Source organism: Lathyrus oleraceus, chromosome 7, assembly GCF_024323335.1.
Source record: "Lathyrus oleraceus cultivar Zhongwan6 chromosome 7, CAAS_Psat_ZW6_1.0, whole genome shotgun sequence".
NCBI lineage: Eukaryota > Viridiplantae > Streptophyta > Magnoliopsida > Fabales > Fabaceae > Lathyrus > Lathyrus oleraceus.
In genome coordinates, this window is record NC_066585.1 from 15,538,090 (window position 1) to 15,558,756 (window position 20,667).

The window sequence follows — 20,667 nt, forward strand, 5'->3', positions numbered from 1 at the left end:
ATTTTGTTGAACATGAAAGTTGTAGATCTTTCTCTCCCATTTCCAAAAAGTCCAAGATTATCAATTTCTCATGTGTGGTTGAAGAGATATGATCAAAACATGACAAGGTGCACTTGAAGATTCAAATGGGCATAACTTCTCAACCAAAGCTCCAATTCAAGTGGTTCTTTTTGCTAAATTCTCATTTTGACCTATAGTTTCCAAATCATGCATTACATTTCATCAATTGTCATCACATAATCATTTGCCATTTCACTTGATTTTTGGAGGGAAAAATTGAAATTTAAAATTGGTGAATTATTTGAACATTTGGCAATCACCATTGATTTTAAAATGTGGTTTTAAGTGAAATTCAATCCAATTCGTGTACTGTTCACATGCATTTTCATGCATAAGGGTGAAAGATCAATTTTGCCAAAACACCTTGAAACTTCACTAATCCATTTGCATTTTGATTAAGGCCTAATTAAACATGATTAGGAGGGGGTATATAACCTAAATCCTAACTGTTTTTCACTAACAACAATCACAATTTTCAGATCTAGAAATTTTTCACAAATTTTCTCTCAATTTCTTCAAACAAATCATCATCCATTACTTGATTCATCATCTGGAAGCAACTTTGAGCAAGATCGAAGGAAGAATCAAGAGAATCAGTGCAGTTTGAAGCATGCTCGAAGCTTGGAAGCATCAATGGTGAAATCTGATTTTGGAGAGATCGTGCACAATTAAGCTTCAATTCTTCATCCAATCATCCATACAAGTGTTATAGAAGAACTTTTGAGCATTGCAAAGCCTGAAACACACCAATTCCAGTTCTGCTTCTTCAAGAGGTCATTGATTCGAATTTCTTATCTCTCAAAATTCTTATGCTATTGTTGTTGATCTCTTAATGCTGGTTATTCTGAGCTTTAAATCATTAAATTCCATGCAAAATTGAGTTAGTTATGTTGATTTAAAGATCCATGTGTGAAACTTGATTGCTTCGATTTGATCTTGTTGCTTTGATTCATGCTTAGTTATTAGTGGATTTGTGCTCTATGTTGCAAGATCTACATGATGATATGTTTGATTTTGATTTCTGAGAACTTTTGTTCTTGAGCCTTGCACTGTTCATGATGAACACGATGAAGATGATGAAATTTCGTTTCCAGGCATTGTTTTGATCTTTCAAAATGTTTTTTCTGCGCTTGCATGTGTTTTCTCAAAACTCGCTTCTGATTGGTCCATGCATACGCCCATGCACGCTTCCTATTGGCTACCGCGTGTTGACTCCGTTGACCAAGCCAGCGTTTAATGAAACGTGGCGTTTCATGCTTGGCGCAATTATTTCAAATGCCATGCTGATTTTCTCATTTCCCTCCATTCATTCATATGCTATGCTTCATCATTTTTTTAATTTTTCTCCATCTTTAAAAATTCATATATAATTGAAAAATCATCCAAAAAATATGTGGTTTTTTGAATTATGTCACATTTTCTGTCTAGTATTTTTTGATCATTTTTCCATAAATTGTGCTTGGCTGGATTTTATTTTGTGCTAGGATGTTTGTACATGTATGCATTTTGTACCTTGCCTTGCCATATCATTTGTGAAATGTTGAGTTTTTATCCAATGAATCTGAAATTTTATATGTTGAAACTAGACACTTTGCTTGACATTTTGGTATTGATTTGGTATTTTTACCATTTGTAGTTTCTGTTTTATGATCATGTTAAGTTGGTGTGACAATTTGTGTCACACCTTTGCTTGTTCAACTTATATGATGTGTTTGCCATGCCTAATGATCTCCAATTGTCCTGATTTTTTGTGTGATACATATTATGGATGTTGTGAATGAGCATGAATTTTCTTGGAATTATTTGAATCATTTCTGATTTAATTGAGATTTTTCATTCTGGTTGGTCACTTTTGAGCTTTAAAATTGTCTTGAACTTCAATTGATCATGAAATACTTTTGGTAATTGATATTGATGTGAGACATTTTGGATTGTTTCAAGATGTGTTTGAAGTTGATTCATGTTAATTTTCAGCTTCTGTTTTGAATTTTTTCTCCATCTTTGACCCTAGGCTTTGACCTAGTGGTTTGCCTCTCATGTTTGAGCTTTGATTTCAGGTTGAACATCCAAGTTCCATAGTTGTTGATGCTCCACCACCTGAGCATTGATGTTTGCCTTTGATTACTAATCTTTGTGTGTTTTGTAGGTTGATGTTGACTCATTTGAGTTTGACCTTTGGCTTATACATTGTGTACATTGGGATTGTTGATTGCTTATTGACTGTTGTTTAGTTGTCTGAGCTGTGTACTGATTTGTTTGATGTTTCCACAGGTACATAAGTTGCTTAAGTTCATTTTGAACTTGCTTTTGCTTGGTTGCTTAACCAATTAGGTATAACCTCTAATCTTCATGTAGTCTGGAAGACCTGGCCTGTTATGTGGTCAGGCACCTGTCTGAAGCCCTCCTTAAGAGGCAATGTCTTTGTGTGTTTAATTTTGTGCCAAGCAGGAAAAGTCCTCTTATGAGGCAATTGGCAGATAAAAGAGATGTGTAGTCCATCTCCTGCTATTCAGTGTGTCATCCCCTTACTCACATAACATGTTGATGCATTTTGGATCTTAACCCAAGATCTTATAGAGTCAAATCACTTGTGGAGAAGAGTTCCTACTTTCTGAACTCCCACACTTTCTATTATTCAATGCTCTCCCTGACCAGAGATAAGAGCTATGAGGCACACCCCTCATCTCCATTTCATCTGCTTCACCCTAACTCTCAATGTTAGGGTTAAGAGCTCATATCACCCCATTCCAGTTGACTGTAAAGTCTAACCTTGCTTGAGCCTTATTGCTTGTATATAGTGTGTGCTAATTGACTTGTTTGTCTGATTGCCTGATTCATCTGTGCATATCTGCTTATGTGTGCCTTTGTGCATTTATCATCATTAATTGTACATCATTGCATGATCATTGTTCATATCTTTGTGACACCTTTTGTTTGTCCATTGAGGATTCAATTGTAAGTCCATTTATTGGCCATTGTTTCCTATGATCTGGGAGGAGTCGAGACTAAGACCATTTATTGGCATCCTATTTCCTTGGAGTCGAGTGTAAGACCATTTATTAGCAACTTGTTTCCTCCTTGCTTATTGCATTTGTTTTGTTTGTTGTATGTGAGGAATCAATTGTAAGCCCATTTATTGGCAGTTGTTTCCCATGATCATCCTTTGGAGATTGGAATAAGTCCATATATTGGCATCTGGTATCCATGTTTTGTTTCTTTTGTGAGACTAGTATAAGTCCATATATTGGCATCTGGTATCCTTGTTTGTTTTGTTCTTTGGAGATTGGTGTAAGTCCAGTTGATTGGCATCCGGTATCCATCCTTTGTTTTGGTTTAGGAGATTAGTATAAGTCCATTGATTGGCATCTGATATCCATGTTTTGTTTCTTTGCTTTGGGAGACTAGTATAAGTCCATTGAGTGGCATCTGGTATCCATTTTTGTTTTAGGAGATTGGTATAAGTTCAGTGATTGGCATCCGGTATCCATCCTTTGTTAGCTTTGCCTGATACTCTGTTTATCTGTTATTTGCATTGTTGCCTATTCCAAAGGAATCACTTGGATCATCTACATATGATCTCAAGAGGTGAACATCTAAGAAGTTTTACTTCCTCACCCTCCCACCTTTTGTTTCTTTAAACCTCCATGTGCATGTTATCCAAAACCTGAAAACTATTGTGCAAACATTTTCACTTCTTTTCAAATTAGAAACCTAGGCTTTAGGCCTTTGATTTTTTCAAACTTCACTTTTGATAATACTTCTTTCTGAATTGAATCTTAATCATACTTTGACTTCATTTTTGTGAATAATCCTAATTGGTTAATTTCACTCATTCAATTGTTTTATGGCTTTGTCCATTCTTGATAAGTTTTAATGCATTAGCCATAAGTTTGAATTATCTTAGTTGGTTGATGTTAATCTCACCTTTTGTCCTTAGTGATTGAATTGTAAGACTTCCTTGCTTATTATAGGGTTAACCCCTCACTAGCAAGTTGAAGCTTTTCTCACATGGTGGACTTGTTGTTTGTATAAGGTTGAGTTTTCTCCCGTGGATAACGAAAGACCTTAAGGCTTTTGTTTTAAAATCAATCCACTTACTTTTGGAAATCTTTTAGCCGAACTACGGCGTTTTGATCCTTACCTTCCATGGAAAGGTACGTAGGCAACGGGTTCATCCGTTCAAACACAAAAACAATAAAAATTGTATATGCTTTTCTCATCCTTTCAATCCATGTTTGCACAATAAATATTTCATAAACAAATAAACTTTTTGTACAACAAGTGTGAAAAGAGGTTCCCTAGGAGTACCTAGGACGTTTTGGGTGCCTAACACCTTCCCATTGCGTAATTAACCCCTTACCCAGATCTCTGACCTTTTCATTAGTTTTCTATGTGTAAAACTTCTTAGGCTTTTGTTCGCTTTTTAGCCATTCCTTTGGATAAATAAAAGTGCGGTGGCGACTCTATCTTTGTATGCTTTGCTTTTGATTTAATCAATAAATCATAAAGTGACGAATACACCGCTACAGAAAAGTGGCGACTCCACTGGGGAAAACATTAGACCTTCCTTGGTGGTTTTGCCTACTTTTCACCCTTGTTGTATGATATTTGTTTATTTGTTATATGACATATTTTTGTACAATTTGGGATTACTGTATTGATTGTAATGTTTGAATTGCTTGATATACAATTGTTGTTTGCTTGGTGATCTCTGTGAGATGAGTTCTATACCCGAACTCGAGTGCACTCTAGGATAGGAGAATGGCATAGTCTTGTCGACTTGTGTGGAGTATTCCTTAGCAAGTTGACTTGCGAGTCCATTCACTTGGTGGAGGTCATGTTGGATTAATAATGTCACACAAGTTATTTGTGGTTAGGCATTATTCTTTCAATCATGTGCCTTAGAAGCCAAGGACCTTAGTTTACCAAGCCCATCTTGGCCTATTTTTAGGACGTAGTGCGGAGGTCGTTCAGATGTAAGATCTGATGCGATTGTTACGCGATACTACACTCATAAGAGTCTCTCTTGAGAATATTTTTGGAATACGAGTATTCGTATCTCCGATAATATCCGAAAGATGGGATGATGACTATGGGAACCTCTGGTAGAACATGTCCGGCAGGTTTAAACCCTAGTACACTCCCTTTGGGTGGTTCTTAACCGAGACTCCATGCTCGTGACTCTCAACAAACCCGTGATTCGTGGTTGAGTCGTTCAGACATCCTTAATATCAATGGAACTTGGGCGTTGATAAGGTGAAAACCATAATCCGCCAAAATGGATGATTGATATTAAGGATGATTGAGCCGGTTCACGTACCGTTAATATCAATGAAACTTGGGTGTTGATAAGGTGTAAACCATAATCCACCAAAATGGATGATTGATATTAGGGATACTATGAGCTTTCCCATGACCTTTGTCTGGTGTGACTTGCTTGATCTTTGAGTGTGATTGCTGCATTCATGCATTCATGCATTCATCTGCATTCATGTCATCAGAAAAATCAGAAAATTTTCAAGGAACTTAAGGGGTTTATTTGCAAAATTTTCAGATATGGAAAGACCAAAAAGGCATACAAAGAAGTACAACTTTAGACAGCCCGATGTGAAAGAGTTAAGGAATCTGACATCTTATGTATTAGATCCCTTGGGTTTCAAAGCTCGTTATGGGAAGCTTCTGCCTCTGTTGACTACTCAGGTTGACGAAGGTTTGATGAGTACTTTGGCTCAGTTCTATGATCCTCTGTATCACTGCTTCTCTTTTCTGGACTTTCAGCTGTTGCCTACGCTTGAGGAGTATGCTCATCTTATTGGGATCCCGATTCTGGATCAGGTGTCGTTCAGTGGCTTGGAGAGTATTCCAACTTCTCGAGAGATTGCAGACTTGTTACACATAGATGAATCCCTGATTGAAGCGCATATGACCACCAAAGGTGGAATTCAGGGTCTTCCTTCTGATTTCCTCATTGCTCAAGCTACCGTTTATGGGAAGGCCATGGGTGAGGATGCCTTTGAGGCTTTATTTGTGCTGCTCATCTATGGTTTGGTATTGTTCCCCAACATCGACAAATTTGTGGATGTGAACGCCATTAGGATCTTTTCAGTTCTTAATCCCGTTCCTACTCTGTTGGATGATACCTATTTCTCTTTGCATCTGAGGAATGCGAAGGGTGGAGGAGCTATTGTGTGCTATTTGCCTCTGTTGTATAAGTGGTTTATTTCTCACTTACCGCAGACGGTTGCTTTCAAGGAAAACAAGGGATGTCTACGGTGGTCTACGAGACTTATGTCTCTCACTAATGATGATATCTCTTAGTATGATCACGTGTATGATACAGTTCAGATCATTGATTATTATGGTGAATTCCCTAATGTGCCTCTTCTTGGTACATATGGTGGGATCAGCTACAATCCTATATTAGCACGTCGTCAGCTTGGGTTCCCCCTAAAGGATAAACCTCATAACATTCTGTTAGAAGGTATATTCTTTCAAGAGGGTAAAGATCCCCAAGGCCTGAAAGCCAGGATTGTCCGCGCTTGGCGCAAGATTCACAAGAAGGGTAGGAATGAGTTGGGTCCGAAGAACTGCATTGCTTTGGAGCCATATACTTCTTGGGTCAGACAGAGAGCTTCAGAGTATCTCATGCCATATGACTATCCGAGACCTACACCGTTGGATGTGGCTGGGCCTTCAACCCTCCCTAACCAAGGCGTAGAGGAGTTGAGAGAAGAAGACCTTTCACGTGCCTGGATCCGTGAAAGAGAAGAGTTGCTTCAACAACTGAAGGAGAAGGACGCTCTGATCGAGTTTCTCGAGCATCAGGTGATAGATGATCCGAATGATACCTGGACTTCTCTGCTTCCTCAGTCTTCCAAATTCTGGAAGAGGAAGTATGATCGACTTGCGAAGGAGAAAGCAGATATAGAAGCAGCGTATGAGAGAGAGATCAAGAAGCTTTGTGTATCTCGTCTTCCAACATCTCGAGCTTCTAGGGATCCATAGGATGTCCATTTTCCTTTTCCCTTGTAATAATCAATAATGCTGTACTTCTTTGTCTCAAATATATATTTGATGAGATATTTTCCATATGCAATAAATGCTTTAAATATTCAAAATTTGCAAATAGAACCCTAAAAGTTCCTTGAAATAAAAACAAAGCATATGCACGAGCATTGCATGCATCATTTTGCATAAGCAGGTGTTGTTCTGGTCTTCTTGTCTGTGGCCTAACTCCGTGCTCTTCATTTATTTTGAAGACAAGCTGACTCGCCGGTACTATACCAGAGCCAATTCTGCAAGAGTGATGGATCAGTTAGAACAAGAGAACAGAGAGCTGAAAGAAGAAGTCGCCAGACAGAGCGCTCTGATGGAGCAATTTTTGGCTGCTCAGAATCAACCTTCTCCACCTCCTGCAACTCCTCCCCAGAGGACTGTTATATCAGAAGTGGTTGTTCCGACTGTGCCAGCTGCTAGTGCTCATTTCATGCCGAATGCCATGCCAGCCGGGTTTCCGTGGGGTATGCCTCCAGGTTTCATGCCTGATCTTCCAGCTCCTACCTTTGCTTCCATGCCGGCATCTAGCCCGGTCCTTGCAATGCCTCCTCCTGTCGTGCATACCATTCCCAGGGTAGACGACACCATCTATCATTCTGAGCCGTCTGAGGGCCCAGATGTTAATGAGAAGATGGATGCTATGAATGACCAATTCCTCGAGTCCGAAAGGAATTGAAGACCCTCCGAGGGAAAGATCTGTTTGGCAAGTCTGCTGCTGAACTTTGCCTGGTTCCCGGTGTGAAGATACCGGTCAAGTTCAAAGTTCCTGACTTTGAGAAATATAAGGGGAACACCTGCCCTCTCGCTCACCTGGTTATGTACGCCAGGAAAATGTCTACACAGACTGATAATGATCAACTTCTGATCCATTATTTCCAGGATAGTTTGTCTGGTGCGGCTCTTCGTTGGTATATGAGCCTTGATAGTGCAAACATCCGATCCTTCAATGATCTTGGCGAAGCCTTCGTCAAGCAATACAAGTATAATGTTGATATGGCTCCTGACCGTGATCAACTCAGGGCCATGTCTCAGAAGGATAAAGAGACATTCAAGGAGTACGCCCAGAGGTGGCGAGAGTTAGCAGCTCAGATTACTCCTCCGCTGGAAGAGAAGGAGATGACTAAGATCTTTCTGAAGACTCTTAGTTCGTTTTATTATGAGCGGATGGTTGCGAGTGCTCCCTCTGATTTCACCGAGATGGTGAACATGGGTATGCGATTGGAGGAAGGTGTCCGTGAAGGACGATTGTCTAAAGATGAAGGCTCTTCTAAACGATATGGGGCGTTTAAGAAGAAGGATGGGGAGGCACATGCTGTGCAATCCCATGTTAAACCAAGAAGACCCTATGATAGGAGGAAGCCTGTGCGTCATGCCAGCGGTCAGCACCAGGTGGCTCATATAGCACCTGTTTTCAGAGATAATTCTCAGCAATATCAACATCAGCAACATCAGCATCAGCAACAGCCTCAGTATCAACAGCAACATCGTCCACAGCAACAGGCTTACCAGCCTCGTGGCAGCACCAGTAATCAGGCCAATTTGAATTATGATAGGAAAAAGATCAGTTTCGATCCAATCCCTATGTCATATGCTGAGTTATATCCTTCCTTATTGGAGAGGAAACTGGTTACTCCCAGGGAGCCTCCGGCTGTGCCTGCTAACCCGCAGTGGTGGTACAAGCCAGATCAACATTGTGTTTATCATTCCGGTGCTCCGGGTCACAATATTGAGAACTGCTATCCGTTGAAAACCAAGGTGCAAGACCTTATGCGGTGCGGCATCCTGAGCTTTGAGGACTCAGGCCCGAATGTTACGAAGAACCCATTGCCCGAGCATGGGAAGTCGGTTAACATGGTCCAGGGTTGCCCTGGCAAGTATAAAGTCAAATATGTGAGCCATATTCGACAGTCATTGGTCGAGTTGCATCGTCTGCTGTGTCAGTACAGTCATATGGAGCACGACCATGACAGATGCCGTATTTGCTCCGTTAATAGATTGGGTTGTCGCCAAGTGCGAAGAGAGCTTCAAGAGCTGTTGGATGAGGGTACCATTGAGATTCTGCAGAATCGAAATGTTGATGAAGACGAACCAGAAGTGAATGTGATTTCTCCTGTGTTCAAACTTCCTGAGCCTGTTGTCATCCGTTATGATGGTAGCAAGCCGAAGGTTTCTCCTTCTCTGGTAATCAAGCCTGCAGGCCCTGTGCCTTATTCTTCAGATAAAGCTATTCCCTTCCGCTATAACCCAGTTGCTGTGGAAGATGGGAGAGAAGTGTCGTTGCCTTCAACTTCCGTTGTTAATATTGCTGACGTGAGCGGGTTGACCCGTAGTGGTCGTGTGTTTTCACCCCCAAAACCTCACGTTGTTTCGGATTCTGCTGAGCACCCGGATGGGACTGCGGTGAATGTTCCGAATCCGGCACCTGTTGCCAAACCCTCCTCTGTACAAAAGACTCCTGCTTCTTCTGTTGGCCCTAGTGGCATTGTGAATGAAGAATGTGATGAGATGCTGAGGCTCATCAAGAAGAGTGAGTACAATGTTGTAGATCAGCTTCTACAAACGCCATCCAAGATATCCGTGCTATCTTTGCTTCTGAATTCAGAACCCCATAGGGAGGCTCTGCAGAAAGTATTGGACCTGGCTTATGTTGATCATGATGTCACCATAGAACAGTTTGACAGTATTGTTGCAAACATTACTGCTTGCAACACTTTGAGTTTCTATGACGCTGATCTCCCTGAGGAGGGAAGAGACCACAACATGGCTCTACATATTTCTCTGAATTGCAAGACCGACGCCATGTCCAACGTGCTGGTGGACACTGGGTCATCTCTGAATGTATTGCCAAAGACCACACTCTCTCGATTGTCATATCAGGGGCCTCCCATGAGGCAGAGTGGTGTCGTTGTGAAAGCTTTTGATGGGTCGCGTAAGACCGTGATTGGGGAAGTTGATCTCCCAATCAAGATTGGACCAAGTGATTTCCAAGTTACCTTCCAGGTTATGGATGTCCACCCATCTTATAGCTGTCTCCTTGGTAGACCATGGATTCACGAGGCTGGCGCCGTGACATCCACCCTACACCAGAAGCTGAAATTTGTTAAGAACAAGAAACTGGTCGTGGTAGGGGGAGAAAAGGCTCTCCTGGTTAGCCACTTGTCTTCTTTCTCATATATTGATGCTGAGGATGAAGTTGGAACTCCTTTCCAAGCTTTGTCTATTGCTGAGCCGATTGAGAAGAAGTCTCCTTCATTTGCTTCCTACCGTGATGCGAAACTGGCCATTGAATGTGGTGCAGTTGCTGGTTTAGGGAAGATGATCGAGCTTGAAGACAATAAGTCTCGGGCTGGCATTGGCTATTCTTCTGGGGCATTCAATGAGCAAGGGCTGTTCAAGAGTGGAGGTTTCATCCACGCCAATCAAGCTGAAGAGGCTGCTGCTATTCTGGAAGAGGATGCAGAAGATCTGAACAACTTTGTTATCCCTGGTGGTGTCTGCCATAATTGGGTCGCTGTGGATGTTCCTACGGTCATTCATAAGTCAGCGTAATATGTTCACTTTGTTCAAAACCCTTCTCCCATGCCAAAAGGAGAAGTGATGACATTCTTGGCAGCATTTATACAATGATATTTTCATTCAATTAATGCATTGTTAAACATTTGTTTTTCCATTTGTTTTCACTTTTTGCTTTTTGCATGAAATCAGTGATCATAAAAAACCATAAAAACAAGAATAAAAGCAATCTTTTCATCTGCATAATGATTTGCTTGTTTAAATTCTGAAGTTTTTATTATCCAAAATCATTATGCAGGGATTTCTAAACCCATTGAACATAATGATCCAATGCCGTCTCCCAATCTTGAATTCTCTGTATTTGAGGCAGAGGAAGATGATGTTGAAGGGATTCCTGATGAGATTACCCGTCTTCTTGAGCATGAAAAGAAGCTCATTCAGCTGTATCATGAGAATCAGCAAAACAGTCAAACTGGGGCATTGCAAATGCAATAAAAAAAAAGAGAGGGTAAAAAAAAAAAAAAGAAGAAAAAAATCAAAAAAAAAAAGAAAAATTAAAAAAAAAAAAATGAAAAAAGTATACCCTCAAGTCCCAAGTTGACTGATGCTGAATGGATTCAGAGTCGTTACGACCAACTGAATTTGATTGAAGAGAAACGATTAACTGCCATGTGCCATGGTCAGTTATATCAGTAGAGAATGAAGAGAGCATTCGATAAGAAGGTCAAGCCTCGTGTGTTCCGAGAAGGTGACCTCGTGCTCAAGAAAGTCTTGTCTTTCGCGCCCGATTCCAGGGGCAAGTGGACTCCAAACTATGAAGGTCCATATGTTGTTAAGAGAGCCTTTTCAGGCGGAGCTTTGATGCTTACAACAATGGATGGGGAGGATTTCACTCGTCCTGTGAATTCAGATGCAGTCAAGAAATACTTTGCCTAAAAAAAAAGTATATGCAAATCAAAAAACAGAATAGCTCGCTAAGTTGAAAACCCGAAAGGGCGGCTTAGGCAAAAAATGAGCGTCTCGGTGGAGAACCCGCAAGGGCGATCCAGACAAAAATTAGAGACATTGAAAAAAAAGAATGTTTGCATCCCGCTAGATTGAGCACCTCACCCTGGGGCAATCTAGGCAAAAATTAGGGATTTGGCAAGTAACTGCATCCTGACAAGACTTTCTGTTCCGCAACTGTCTTTTCATCAGAGATTCTCGATTCGTCGTCAACTGAAGCTTCGAATACATCGAAATTCAAATTGGTAGAGAAAGGATCATTATGTTCAATGTAGCCCTCTTCCAATATATATCACTGATTTCAAATTTGTACAGATCTATGGAGTCTTGCCATTTGCAGGCTACCATTCCATCAAATCAATTTGAGCTTTTATCCAATTATTTGCACTCTTATTTGTTTCAATTCAACAAATGTTTTGCATGTTTTAATTGATAAAATGTCATTGTTTTAAACAAATAAATTTTTCAAAAAAATTGTTGTTTTAAACAAAGTGAACATTCACAATGATGAAAGGATACTCAAGAATTTCTCAGTGCTCTCCCAAGGGTGGCATGATTTCCAACAGGTAAGACATTTGTTCATATTCCTGACATGGTTGTATCCTCTTTCTCCATTTCTGTTGTTGGGGTTGTTCCCCAAGCAGAGCTTTTGTTGGGGTTGTTCCCCAAGCAGAGTGTTTGTTAGAGACTTCACAGTCTTCTCCAACAACATTCTCTCTTCAGCACGATCGCTTTCTTTTTGGAAGACTCAGTAAGTTGATGGGTTGACACCCTGTTACTTTGGCTATTTCCCTGGTGAAGTCGCTGGCAGGATTGTTGATATGATGGACTGCATTTGTGCTATATCTCCCCATCAGAGCGCTTGTAGAGGTTTTTTCACCTCTTAACCCTTCAGCGGAGCAGTGATTATTTCCTCTTCAGCTTGTGGATTTCTTTTTGGAAGGTTCAACATTTGGTGGTTGATCCCCAGCTCTCCTCCTCATCCCCGGTGGATTCCCCAGTGGATTCCCCAGTAAAGCCGCCAGTAGATTTGTGGTATGGTGGATTATATCTGAGAAGTTTCCTGTAGAAGTTTTATGCTTTCCCTGCAGAATCCTCAATAGAGTTGGTATCTCCAACAGAGTCAGGATCCCCGCCAGAGTTGGTTTCCCCAGTAGGGTTGGTTGGTGATCTATCATCCAGAGATTTGGTTGATTCCCTGATGCTTTTGATCCCTAGTAGAGTGGCTTGTTGCAGAATCTACATGTGTGATCTATTTTCTTCCTTCAGTGGGTTTATCCCCGATGGAGTGGCTGACAGTTTTCCCAGTAGAGTTGCTTGTGCAGTTAGATTCTACATGGATGATCTGTTCTCCCTTTGTGGGTTGTTCCCCAGCGGAGTTATTTGGAGTTGCCTTCGTGGCAGTTCTCGCCTGTGCAGTGAACTCTTGTTCCCCTGCAGATATCTCGGGATTTCTCCATTCCCCAACAGATTTGTCTTTGTGGCAGTTTCTGCCTGTTGTGACTTTCTGTCCCCCAGTTGGGTTGATTGTTGATCCACCACTCAGAGATTTTGTGATTTCTTTGATATCTCTGACCTATCTTGCCTCCCCGCAGATCTTTGCTTTTCAGCTTGAAGATCTCCAGCAGATTGGCTCTCCAGTTGGATTTCTTGGATTTTCCTCTGGAAGTGTAGTACCGGGCGTTTGATTCCTGGGCCTGTTTGTGTTAGATATGTCTGTTTTGTCAGCATTCATCAAACATAAATTCCGCATATTCATGCATACTTTCAACATTCAGATATTCATGTTGCATTTTTTGCCATATATCTCTTGTTTGTTGTCTCCTGCTATGGGTGATATAGATCTCCATAATAGATCTCCCCCAAGCAGATGTCGGGTGTTTAATCTCTCAACATAGAGTCAGCCCATAAGCAGAAAGTGTCTGTCTTTCCTTCTACAGTTCCCCACTGAGATATATCCTCGTGGATGACGGTTTCTTCCCTTTCCTCCCAACACATATATTGGGATGGATTTTCCTATTGAGTTATATCCTCATTAGGACGAGTCTTAATTCAGTCTGTCTTTTCGGTTTGATTCCGAATTGGCTATTTGTCAACCGTTTCTTGTGCTTCCCTGTGGAATAAATGAATGAATTGCCCAGTAACCGGCAATAATTTTTTTATCCCCAGCAGAATCTTTTGGGCCTCTACCCTTATACCGGTAGTTATAAGTCCTATGTTCCCTCTTATCGGTGGAATTTGTGGTTATGTACCTTTTATTCCTCAGCAAGAGACGTTGGTTTTCTACCCAGTATTCGGTAGTTGTAAATCCTAGTTTTTCTGCTCCTCAGCAGTTGATGGTTTGTTATAAACCCTATTTTTTTGTTTCCCGTGCGGAATTGTGATTCTTTCATTCCCACGCGGACGTTTTGGTTTTCTACCCCGTATTCGGTAGATGTAAACCCTACTTTTTATCCTCATCAGAGTTGTTGGCTACTACCCCGTATTCGGTAGTTGTAAGTCCTATCTCTTTCCCCTAGCAGAGGTAACCTTTGTGGTTCATTCTGGTTGACGGTGGATTTTGTGGTCTTCTGCCCCGTATTCGGTAGTTGTAAATCCTATGTTGTTGTGGTTTTATCCCCAACGGAGTCTGTGCTTTCTTGTGGATAATTGCCGGTTGCTAGCAATTTTATCCTTAGCCAGAGTTTTGGTCTTCTACCCAGTATTCGGTAGTTGTAAACCCTATTTTCTCCCCTTTGCAGAGTTAACCTTGTTGTTCATCCTAACCGATGATGGTTACTCTTTGTGGTTATCATCATCCAATATTCGATGTTGATATTCCCTCCTTGCTTCTGGGCAATTGCCGTTTGCTAGCAGTTGTATCCCCAGTAAGTCTTTGCGGATAATTGCTGTTTATGAAATTCATCCCCAGTGAGTCTTCTTTCATTTACCCTTTTGGTTGGTAATGTTGTTGCTCCCTTTGATCGGTCATCTTCATATACCTAGTTTTGGTATCCCGATGCCTTTCTTTTCGGTTGATTTATCCTTTATTAACCCAGTAACCGGTTGTGGATAATCTTCCATGCGAGTATGTTATCCACGTGCTGACGGTAATGGATAATATATCTCATGCATTCTTCAGTCGAAGCCTGTTGTGTTTCCCTGGTCGAGTAAGATTCGTATTCCTTTTTGCGGAATCGATTATTCTTTGTTTCTTGGATAATTGCCGGATGCTTGCAATTTATCCCCTCTGAGTTATCTTTCGTTTACCCTGTTGTTGTGGTAACGATTGTTTCTCTATTTTTGGTTGGTCACCTATTATATACCCAGTAACCGGCATCTCTGGTGTCTCTTCCTTTTCGAGTATATTATTCACGTTCTGACGGTAATGAATGATATATCTCTTTCGCTCTTTGGTTGGAATCCTTTGTTGATTTTCCCCAGCGGAGTAAGATTCGTATTCTTTGTAGAATCGAATATCCATCCTTTGATAAGTTTGCATTTTGCTCTCTTCAGGATGATGAGTGTCTTGGCATATATACCAATTCACGTTTTCGGTAGGTCACCTATTATATACCCAGTAACCGGTATCCCTGGTGTTCCTTCCATGCGAGTATATTATCTACATTCTGACGGTAATAGATAATATATCTCATGCGAGTATACTATCCACGTTCTGACGGTAATGGATATTATATCTCATGCGCTCTTTGGGTTTGTTTTCCCAGCTGAGTAAGATTCGTTTTCCCGTTGCGGATTCGAATGTCCATCCTGTAAGTCGATTTGCTTTTTCAAGCCCTCCTTTCGGATGATGAGTGTTTTGGCATATATACCAATTGACGCTTTGGTCGGTCACCTATTATATACCCAGTAACCGGTATCCCTGGTGTTCCTTCCTTTCTGCTCCCTATTATGACCTTGGTCCCCTGTGGAGTCAGATTTTCCTGAGTTGATGTACCTTTTTCAGGTCTTTCTCAGATGTTTGGTTGATTGATATCTCTCACCCTTATACCGGTCTTAGATATTCATTCTTCCTGAGTTTGTTACCCTTATACTGGTAACACCTCATTTCTTTGTTGCTTCCCCGGGAGAGTCTCTTTGTTAGACATTCTCCAGTGGAGTTTCCTGTTGTGATTTTACCCTTTTTGTTGTATTGGCGTTTTTCCCAATATATGCATTTTTTCCCCGGCAGGGAGGTTCCGTGTGAATCTTTCCCCAGTCCGAGTCCGGATTTTTATCCGAAGTATCCTTTGTGGATAGTTTGAGTCAGCTTGTGTCTTTCCAATGGATGTGTCTTCCTTTGGAATTCTTTTTCCCCAGTTTGAGTCCTTTACTCCCTAGTGAGGTCTCCAGTCCAGTCGTGTCCTGCTTACGCTGTGTCTAATTCCAGTTTTCCCCTAACTCGGAGTCGTGTAGTCGTGTCCTGCTCACACATTCTTTTTCTTTTTCCCCATGAGAGTCTTGTTAGAGTCTCTGTTCCTGGTGAGTGTATTACCCCGATGGATCGTCTTTTCTTCTTTGTGGACCCATATCCCCCACAGAGTTTTGTTTGTCTTTGCATGCATACATTTGCATCATGAGGTCTCCTAGGGACCAAAATTTGTCTCATTACTGTTATTTAAGCCCATTCTACCGTGTCGAGATGAAGATTTCTAAACTTCACTTCTCCGACTAGAATGACCTTAAATAGGGGCATCTGTAAGACCCCAATTTTGTCCCTAAGATCCCTCATGGTATCATATCATATCATTTCATTGCCTCAAGGATCATTGTGCACCTTGCCTCCTTCCTTGTGGTTGGGTTGCCCTTTTGAGAGTGGGTCTTGATCACCAAGTATGTTTTGCATTTGTATATCATGGCTTTTCTTTTTATCACTAACCAAAAGTACAAAAATATGTCATCTAACGGCTCAGAATGATAAATGGTATCCTCTACACGAGGCAAGGTGTGCACAACGAGAGGTGGCACAGACATGACCGGGCTAGATTCCGGCATGGAAGCAAAGGTAGGCGCAAAGCCTTCAGACATGAAGTTAGACGGTATTCCCCACGGGAATCAGGCGGGCATAGTAGGTGCGAAATAAGCGGTAGTAGCATGCCTGTTAGAGGTAGCCACATCTGAAATAACAGTCCTCGGAGGAGGAGTTGCGGGCGTTGGAGAAGATTGACTCTGGGCAGCTAGCACTGACTCCATCATGGCAGTCAGTCGAGCGATCTCGTCCTTCAACTCTTTGTTCTCTTACTCCAAGTGTTCCATGATTCTCAGATGATTAGCGTGAGTGTTGTACTGATGAGTTAGCTTGGTTGAAGCATAAAAGAAACACCAATGAGACATATGGCGAAAGAGAAACCTATTTATGCAAATGATGCATGAAATGCAATGCTTATTTATTTATTTTTATTTTCAAGGAACTTACTATATCATTTACAAATATATATATATATATATATATATATATATATATATATATATATATATATATATATATACTTAACAACAATTGAAACAATTTGATATGACCAAAAATCTCTTTTCATTTATATAATTGGAAGGATTACACTGAGTACAATTTCAAAAACCAAAAAATAAAAATACAAGAGAAAAGCAGACTAGACATCCTAAGGATCCCTAACAATGTCAGAAGATCTGGCTGCAGGCGTGTACTTCCTTCGAATGCGTCGAATCTCGGTCTCAAAAGAAGCCTTCATCCGAGTTGTAAGACCCCAATTTTGTCCCTAAGATCCCTCATGGCATCATATCATATCATTTCATTGCCTCAAGGATCATTGTGCACCTTGCCTCCTTCCTTGTGGTTGGGTTGCCCTTTTGAGAGTGGGTCTTGATCACCAAGTATGTTTTGCATTTGTATATCATGGATTTTCTTTTTATCACTAACCAAAAGTACAAAAATATGTCATCTAACCTTGTTACTTGCAGATGAAGCAATCACAGGTCAAGGCAATTCAGTGCATTTATTGAGCATTAAATGGTGGCCATTCTTGAGAATTTGGACCCCACAATCATTATCAAGAGTGGATGTGAGATATGCTGTCATTTTGAAGCAAAATCCCAAGTGGTAGAGGCTTGAATTTCATCAGAACATTGCCAGGTCATCTGAGGGCCTAGAAAGTCAACTGCCAAGTCAACTGTGGATTTGGAGGTGGGAAGTGATTAGAAATACTTCATTCATGTTCAAACAAGTCTCATTTGACATTTCAAACATCAACATTGAAGAAAATAAAGTCAGGTCAAAACTTTCCAAAAATAGAAAGTGACCTATAATTTGAATTTGCCAAAAATGGAAAGGTTTTAACCTAACTTCAACTTCAAATTACATCATCAAGAAAGCTTCAAATGAAATTTTGTTGAACATGAAAGTTGTAGATCTTTCTCTCCCATTTCCAAAAAGTCCAAGATTATCAATTTCTCATGTGTGGTTGAAGAGATATGATCAAAACATGACAAGGTGCACTTGAAGATTCAAATGGGCATAACTTCTCAACCAAAGCTCCAATTCAAGTGGTTCTTTTTGCTAAATTCTCATTTTGACCTATAGTTTCCAAATCATGCATTACATTTCATCAATTTGCCATTTCACTTGATTTTTGGAGGGAAAAATTGAAATTTAAAATTGGTGAATTATTTGAACATTTGGCAATCACCATTGATTTTAAAATGTGGTTTTAAGTGAAATTCAATCCAATTCGTGTACTGTTCACATGCATTTTCATGCATAAGGGTGAAAGATCAATTTTGCCAAAACACCTTGAAACTTCACTAATCCATTTGCATTTTGATTAAGGCCTAATTAAACATGATTAGGAGGGGGTATATAACCTAAATCCTAACTGTTTTTCACTAACAACAATCACAATTTTCAGATCTAGAAATTTTTCACAAATTTTCTCTCAATTTCTTCAAACAAATCATCATCCATTACTTGATTCATCATCTGGAAGCAACTTTGAGCAAGATCGAAGGAAGAATCAAGAGAATCAGTGCAGTTTGAAGCATGCTCGAAGCTTGGAAGCATCAATGGTGAAATCTGATTTTGGAGAGATCATGCACAATTAAGCTTCAATTCTTCATCCAATCATCCATACAAGTGTTATAGAAGAACTTTTGAGCATTGCAAAGCCTGAAACACACCAATTCCAGTTCTGCTTCTTCAAGAGGTCATTGATTCGAATTTCTTATCTCTCAAAATTCTTATGCTATTGTTGTTGATCTCTTAATGCTGGTTAATCTGAGCTTTAAATCATTAAATTCCATGCAAAATTGAGTTAGTTATGTTGATTTAAAGATCCATGTGTGAAACTTGATTGCTTCGATTTGATCTTGTTGCTTTGATTCATGCTTAGTTATTAGTGGATTTGTGCTCTATGTTGCAAGATCTACATGATGATATGTTTGATTTTGATTTCTGAGAACTTTTGTTCTTGAGCCTTGCACTGTTCATGATGAACACGATGAAGATGATGAAATTTCGTTTCCAGGCATTGTTTTGATCTTTCAAAATGTTTTTTCTGCGCTTGCATGTGTTTTCTCAAAACTCGCTTCTGATTGGTCCATGCATACGCCCATGCACGCTTCCTATTGGCTACCGCGTGTTGACTCCGTTGACCAAGCCAGCGTTTAATGAAACGCGGCGTTTCATGCTTGGCGCCAATTACATTCAAAATGCTACTCAGTTCGATTCCGTGCCAATGCAATTATTTCAAATGCCATGCTGATTTTCTCATTTCCCTCCATTCATTCATATGCTACGCTTCATCATTTTTTTAATTTTTCTCCATCTTTAAAAATTCATATATAATTGAAAAATCATCCAAAAAATATGTGGTTTTTTGCATTATGTCACATTTTCTGTCTAGTATTTTTTGATCATTTTTCTATAAATTGTGCTTGGCTGGATTTTATTTTGTGCTAGGATGTTTGTACATGTATGCATTTTGTACCTTGCCTTGCCATATCATTTGTGAAATGTTGAGTTTTTATCCAATGAATCTGAAATTTTATATGTTGAAACTAGACACTTTGCTTGACATTTTGGTATTGATTTGGTATTTTTACCATTTGTAGTTTCTGTTTTATGATCATGTTAAGTTGGTGTGACAATTTGTGTCACACCTTTGCTTGTTCAACTTATATGATGTGTTTGCCATGCCTAATGATCTCCAATTGTCCTGATTTTTTGTGTGATACATATTATGGATGTTGTGAATGAGCATGAAGTTTCTTGGAATTATTTGAATCATTTCTGATTTAATTGAGATTTTTCATTCTGGTTGGTCACTTTTGAGCTTTAAAATTGTCTTGAACTTCAATTGATCATGAAATACTTTTGGTAATTGATATTGATGTGAGACATTTTGGATTGTTTCAAGATGTGTTTGAAGTTGATTCATGTTAATTTTCAGCTTCTGTTTTGAATTTTTTCTCCATCTTTGACCCTAGGCTTTGACCTAGTGGTTTGCCTCTCATGTTTGAGCTTTGATTTCAGGTTGAACATCCAAGTTCCATAGTTGTTGATGCTCCACCACCTGAGCATTGATGTTTGCCTTTGATTACTAATCTTTGTGTGTTTTGTAGGTTGATGTTGACTCATTTGAGTTTGACCTTTGGCTTATACATTGTGTACATTGGGATTGTTGATTGCTTATTGACTGTTGTTTAGTTGTCTGAGCTGTGTACTGATTTGTTTGATGTTTCCACAGGTACATAAGTTGCTTAAGTTCATTTTGAACTTGCTTTTGCTTGGTTGCTTAACCAATTAGGTATAACCTCTAATCTTCATGTAGTCTGGAAGACCTGGCCTGTTATGTGGTCAGGCACCTGTCTGAAGCCCTCCTTAAGAGGCAATGTCTTTGTGTGTTTAATTTTGTGCCAAGCAGGAAAAGTCCTCTTATGAGGCAATTGGCAGATAAAAGAGATGTGTAGTCCATCTCCTGCTATTCAGTGTGTCATCCCCTTGCTCACATAACATGTTGATGCATTGTGGATCTTAACCCAAGATCTTATAGAGTCAAATCACTTGTGGAGAAGAGTTCCTAC